Source organism: Nanorana parkeri, unplaced genomic scaffold, assembly GCF_000935625.1.
Source record: "Nanorana parkeri isolate BGI_ZX_2015 unplaced genomic scaffold, ASM93562v1 scaffold3534, whole genome shotgun sequence".
In the NCBI taxonomy this organism is placed as follows: Eukaryota; Metazoa; Chordata; class Amphibia; order Anura; family Dicroglossidae; genus Nanorana; species Nanorana parkeri.
Window position 1 is genome coordinate 34913 of NW_017309802.1, and position 7181 is coordinate 42093.

General features: G+C 37.7%; 1 long non-coding RNA gene across 1 annotated transcript; it reads right to left on the reverse strand.

The window, feature by feature from the left end:
- Positions 1 to 1240: 1240 nt before the first annotated feature.
- LOC108803252 lies at positions 1241 to 5381 on the reverse strand. Its single transcript, XR_001942273.1, has 3 exons — positions 5280 to 5381; positions 4469 to 4549; positions 1241 to 1296 (listed from the first exon to the last, which is right to left on the reverse strand). It is a non-coding gene; the product is annotated as an uncharacterized LOC108803252 (long non-coding RNA).
- Between the last annotated feature and the right edge of the window lie 1800 nt (positions 5382 to 7181).

A 7181-nucleotide genomic window follows, 5' to 3' on the forward strand; every position in this document is an offset into this window, starting at 1 on the left:
CCTAACTAATTGATTTTGAAAATAATCGTTAACTGCAGCTCTAATAGACATAGTGCAACGTATAAGAATGGTGGACTCTTCCACAGTTTGGGAGGAACAAACTGCCTTAACTGAAAATTTGGATAGTGGAATGCATTTCTTTTAATGGAGAGAGACTCAGGGGGTGATTTACTAACCTAAACACACACACACACCAGGTGTGTGTGATTTTCACACAGCAAAACGTATTTATCAACCAAAAAGTCTCTAAAAGCATATTTCCACTAATGCCATATATGGAAAAATCATGCACATGATGCATATATAATGCTGCTTCACAGTTTAGACAAAAATGGTTAGCTCATGCATTTACATTCCTTGCATTCATCAACGCAAGCAACACAACATAGAGCTAATTTACCCAACATCACCTTGGAATTCCTTCAGGGCTTTGCACAACACACCTGCTGGGTGTGTACACATTACAAAGGTGTTTAGATTCCACCCATAGATCATGCTGGGAGGGAACACACTGCAGAGGTGTATACACGTTCGTGGTGTGTTTATAAGGTTAGTAAATCAACCCCTCAGTATCAGACAATGCATCTCCAAAGCGAGTAAAAAAAAAAAAAAAAGGAGTAAAAAGAGTGAGCAGAGCTAGCAGGGATTAAATTAATCCACAAAGCATTTAGCATCGCAGCATAAGTCTTCAGCGACAGGGAAGGGAGAAAATGACAGTTCTGGTCCTGATTGTCATGCGATTGCTTGCCAAGTTAACTGGCCTGACCTTAATAGCAGAGTCCTGTGATAACTGGAACGCAGATGGGTTGTCACTGCTGACTGCAGGACCAATGCAGAGAGAACACCAGTATATTTAAAGAACTAGAAAACCTGGGAGAGACTTCCAGGATTTCCAATATTCTGAATCTACTAGTAGCTGTTGATAGTAGAAAATCTTCCCATTTAATAAAAGAATTTCGCTGAAAGGAAAGAGACATTTATTCTCCTAAGGACACTGAGAAACAGAGCAGGTGTGGGTGGCAGGGGTATAAGCCTCTAGGGGCTGGCCTCTAGTTTTCTGTTTACCATGTGTCCATTTCTCCTGTAGGCAGCAGTATAAACCTAGGTTGCTTAATATCCATCAAGCTGTGTCCCTCAATAAATGATAGAGAAACATTTATCATGAAAACTACTTACCTCTAAAGAAAGAATTTCTTCATGCTTTGCTACACAGTTAACAAAAAAGTTTTCCAAAGCTCCTCTTTCTTCCTCTAGTCGTTCCTTTCTGCCATTATCTGGTTCCACAGAGGTAACAACCTGAACATTTAAAGAAAATTATGATATAAAAGTTACACAAACAAAATGGTGCAAAGTAGAACGAAACAAAATGGTGCAAAGTAGAATGGATAAACATGGCTACTAGAAAGATATGTGCATTGTTTGAGTATTTCCATGTGATAACGGAGTATTAAAAGTGGGGATGGAAAATCTGTGACACCCAACCTAGTTTAACTTCAGATGAATAGGCAGGTGGATGAGCAGGTTTACTGCCCAGATAGGTTGGTATAAGGCAAACATTTAGCATGGTTGTAAAGCTGTTTCGGCCTAAGGTTAGTTAGGACAGTTGATGAGCATGATGGTTACTATATGTTACCAGTCTCTCCACGATAGCACTTCAAGAGTTAAAATTAGATATGGGAAAAATCTTTTGCATCTGACTTCAAGGTAAGCCTGGTCTCCTGCTGCATTGCATAGTGATGTGGGGGCCGGTGTAGGGACTACAGCGTGCAGAGGACCAGGCATCTGACACTCTTGAAAGTGTTTCTTCAGTCACCCTAGCTCTGTTACAGAGATGCTACAAGATTAGTAAAGTAGGCAGCCATTAAATAAGATTTTTGTATTTACCATCAAATCTATTTCTTTGTCCTTTAAAAGGGACACCGGAATTCAGAAACAGACGGGTTTTACTGCCATCCTAAAGGAAGTTGGGACACTGGCAAACAGAAAAAATATCAGTGCCTATGCAACCCCTCTTCTACTCAGCATGCCTCAGTTTTGTGAGAAAGCAATACACGGGACAAACAACATGGGTCGTTGTCCCTTATAAGATTAGGATAAATAGACTTTACAGTACGTACAACAATATTATTTTCTCAATCGTCCTTAGAGGGGGAAAAAGGAACTTAGACACAGTCAGGATGTCCAAAAGAAGTCCAGCTGAGAGGTGGGCAACAGCCACTGACTGACCTGAGATGGAACCATGGAGATGGAAACACAGGACAACCACCAAGGTTGTCCTAATGACTCAGATAGGTTCAAAAGGAGGTCTTTGTAAAATAGATTAAACCAAGTTCAAATCCCATGGAGGAAGAAAAGACCTAACAGAAGGTGCCACACGTGGAACACCCTGAATAAAAGTACGAATCAAAGAATTACAAGTAAGAGGACGTTAAAGGGCTGACAAGGCAGATATCTGACTCTTTATGGTAGTTAGAGCTAAACGTTGATCTTCCCTAAGTTGAAGAAAAGAGAAAATTTGCAACGTAGAAAAAGCACGTGGAGAAAACCCCAAGGACACACACCAGCAAAAATAAACCTTGCATGTACATTTATAAATCTTACGAGTAGAAGAAACTAGGGATCGTCTGCTATTAGATGAACCAAATCTGCATACCAAACCCTAAGAAGCCAATCTGGGAGTAATGAGAATAACTAGAATTCCTTTCTGTTCTATCCAGCGAAGCAGACCAGGCAATAGCGTCAGTGGTGGAAAGACCCTTTTTGCACTGGGTTTCCGCCAACCAGCACTTAAACCAGATAGCACTGCTTATCTGAATGGAAGAGACAGACACACAAGACAACAGATGACAAGAATCAAGGAACACATCACATATGAAATGAGAAGCAACAGTTATCTGACCCACACAACCAATAAAACAAGGATCCAATCCAGCACTCTCCTGTTCTGTACATAAAGATTTCGTCCAAGTAGCCAACGTTTGGCAAATAAGGACCATAGTCAATAATGGTTGAAGAGCCGAATAAATTAATAAATGGTACAAATAAATGCTACGAGAAAGATTCTACAAATTTTTGTCAGTAGGATCCTTAAACAAAGAAGGGTCATCAGTAGGAATAATCAACGCCTTGTTAAGACAAGAAATTGGAGAATCAACTTCAGGAGAAATGGAGCATTTTTTTTAATACAAAATCATCTGGAAAACGATACAGATACTTAAAAAGTGACACTAAACTGAGTTAAATCTTAAAAATGTATTCAAGTACTTTAAATGTCAACAAAAATGTAGCATGTGTATCACTCAAATGTGTACATGTGTATCACTCAAATGTGTACATCCTCAAATCTCTGAACTGGTGCGGGCACTGAACTTCCTTGTGGAGGGTGGCTATTTTTGTTCCTGATGGTCCCTGTGTGTGTTGTAAAGCAGCCACTACTCCAAGCTTGCTCCCGTGATAGACTATGAATTCAGTACAAATTGGCTAACTAAAAGGTGATATTATAGTCCATCACAGGAGCAATCTTGGAGTGGTGGCTACTTTACGTCATCAAATCAAAGTCCCAACCTCTAAAAGAGACAGCGGGAAATTTAAATAAATTCAGGCAATCGCCAAATAAAAAAGCATTAGCCAAAAAGGATTCTAAAAGCACACAGCCCAAGTAAAACGAGGGGGAAAAAAACCTAACCTTATAAACATTCAGTAAATACACTTTTACTCACGACTCCATGGCCCTGTTCCCGACATATCGGGAATCACCAGGTAATACTGGCCTGACCGTTAGATTAAAACAGGAATGCAGGACCACTGTGGGTCAAAGCATAAGTACTGAGATCAGAACTTCATGACAACTAGAAAAACTAGAACTAGACAAACTTCCAGGATTTAACTTATCTGGCATGAATCTCTCAATTTTGTCAGCTAGCAAGAGACTTCCAGGATTTAAGAATATCTGGTATGAATCCACTAGCAGCTCTTGGTAGCAGAATCTTCAGCGAAGAAACAAAATAAAATAAAAAAGCAGAAGGAGACATCCATTTTCCTGAGGACCCTAAGCAAAAACTGTCAGGTGTGAGGGGTTATGTCTTTAAAGTGGGTGGTTTTTAAATTTTTTTGTTGTTGCCTAGTGTCTCCTGGAGACAGCAGCATAACCTTATATCTCAGAATTCTTCAGAGCGGTGTAGCTCAATGGACGAAAGAGAAAATTATTCAACAAGCAGCTAAAAAGTGACATTTAGGGTGTTGTAGGACGATACACGATAAAATATTTCTTATAATGAGACAAATAGTTCATATGAATATTTTAAAATTTTCACAGGTAGGCGTTCTCCGCTTCATTTCACATATTTGTTTCTTCTTACCACTTATGTCTGTCTCCAGAGCCATAACTGGGATTTACACACAGAACTGAATGAGGACTGACTCATTCAGTTACAGGCAGCCTGTCTAAAAGGAGATAACTATAGCTTACCTTGTTTAAAAAAGATATTACACGATTCTTGATGTCTTCTGAATTCATGCTTTGTGGAACAATTTCTTCATAGCTGGTTTCCTTATAAACAGTTTTAAGTTAGTTAAAAAGAAAATGTAGAGCAGAATATTAACTATCTTTCTTTCTCATTTTACCGTAAAGAAGTGTCATAAAAGATCAGATCACTATATGAAAGGGCTTCATATAACTGAAAGTGTAACTTATAAATCAAAAGAATACCCTAGAATAAACCGAGATAAAGCCATTTTTAAATCCCGTATATGACTGAAGTACAGATGGCATTTGAGTAATATTGAGACTGCCATTGCTGGTAATGCTGCTAATAAAAAAGGTAACCTGGCTGTGTCTGGCTTCAATATTTCAGAGTGACAGTCAAAGCATGCAGCAGAGAAAATTGGAATTCCTCATCTACATGGTTATATTGAATCAGTAATTTAAAGTATTAAACATATTTCTTGCATCCTTTAACAAGTACTGCTCCAAAACATTCCTGTAGCAGAGAACAAAACCCATTTTAAGATCATAAGTTTGTTTCAAAATCTGCATTTAAAATGATCATCACTTTTTAACTGATAACCCATAAGCCTGAACTTGCTGACACAAGACACAAAATCAAAGTCAAACAACTTTATCTTAAGCAGTATTTGTGCAATATTTGATTGCATTTATACGCATGTTCTGTCACATGTAAACAAATACTGTACCAAACCTGATTTTTTTTTAAACACTGACTCAAGAGCTGCTACATATTATACAAATATAAATCATTAAGTGCAAATATACTGTATACCTCAGCAAACCGAGTGAATGTCTCCAATGCATGCTGATTGACTAGCCACACTGGATCTGAAAGAAGCAAGGAAAACAAACTTGCTACCTTTGGCAGCACCACAATCTGAAATACAAAACATAGTAAATTATGAACCGTTAACGGATCTTGACATCATCACTCAGTTTATATTTAAAGGATAAAATAAGTTTTAAAACACAATAGTTATTTTACTATATGAAGGAACATTAAGCAACTTGAAAAGATGACCTCTTTATTCTTTCTTTTCCTGTGATTCAATAGTGCCCTTAGCATTAAGGTTTTTAGAGAGCAAGAATGTCAACAGTCCATCACCAAGAACAAGGAAGGCATCAGAAACCCCTCCATGAATAACAATGTTTAAACTGCACTCTCACTTAGTACCAAGCCAAGCCTTGCTAATGTCCATATCCCAGCTAATGTAATCTCAGCCAGCCATCTGATGAAGGCAAATTGCATATCTAGATGGATTGCTGATGCATTTCCTGTGCTCTGACACACCCCCAGCAACTTTGCTGAAAGAATATTCAGCTGTCACTTCAGATAGGCTAATTGGTCACTCAAAAATAAGGTCTAGAATATGTATCACATTCAATCTCTCTCTGAATGCATTCTCCAAAAGGAAAGTAATTCAGAAATACTTTAGCAAGACATCCCTACTCCTTATAGTTTTCATAGGGTCACCAGTCTAGATACACAACAAAAGGATCACAAGTGTGAGCAAAAATCCCTTTTTAATGTCCTAACATGTTATAGCATAAACATTTGATTCACATTGTTTTTTTTCTTCTTTTTACCAAATACAGAATGCAGTGTAAAGCTGTAAGAATCAGAGGTGTAGAACATTTCCACTCATATCTGAACATAATAGTTGGCTACAAATGTGTTTTTTATAGCAAAGTTCGGACATGTTAAAGGTTACCTGGGCTTCTTGAGGAATGAGAATGCTAGCTAAGCTGAATAAAAATTCCAACACTGACAATTTTATATGCGAAGGAGCATCCTCTTGACACACAGTAGGGATTAGAGACACAACCTAGTAATAGAAAAAAAAAAAGTTAGGCAAATCATTCCAAATGTAGCAAGCACTAGAATAATTAAATTGAAAGAAATTGCATTCTGTAAAGTCATAGTAAGGCTGATATACTAAATGTTTTGGTAGGTTTACATGTTTAAACTTGTAACAAAATGCAATACAAATAACTTGATCAAATAAAGAGACAGCACAGCAGGCCCCTGGAAGTCTGGAGGCACTCACCAAAAAACAACATTCACTACTTTCACTTGAGTAATCAAACGTATCACAGCAAAAAGGTTCCAACCACCTCATAACTTATAGTAGCAGTGTTATTACAAGAGCTTAGCCAAGGGATAAAAGGAATGTTTCTGAACAGACAATGGAGAGGTGTCCAAATGGTACTTAAATAGTTTTTCAGGGCAATGCTATGCCTTATGGATTTAGACTATTTGTATCAGATTTTAACACCAAAAACCCGAATGCTGGATGGGTTGTCAAGAGACTTTATACACATGATTTGCAAGCCCTAAACTGCAAACATTTTGGTTGAACTTTGTGAAAGATGTCATTACTGCACCATTTTTACAACTCTTTTTTTTTTAAATTTTATTTCTCAAGTTAGTTTACCCATCTTTGATACACATGCTTTTGGTGAGTATTTATTTTGGGCTAACAAATAACGCAGAGATCCCCATATGTGTATAATGATCATACATTTCTTACAAACTAAACTACTAGGGTTCTGGTCAACTAAATATAAAATCACCTTGACAGGAACGTCTTCCTTTCACTCCTCTCACTCTAACTCCACTATGTCTTCTGATTGTAAATACAGATTACTCGGCCATTGCATTTCATGTGCACCT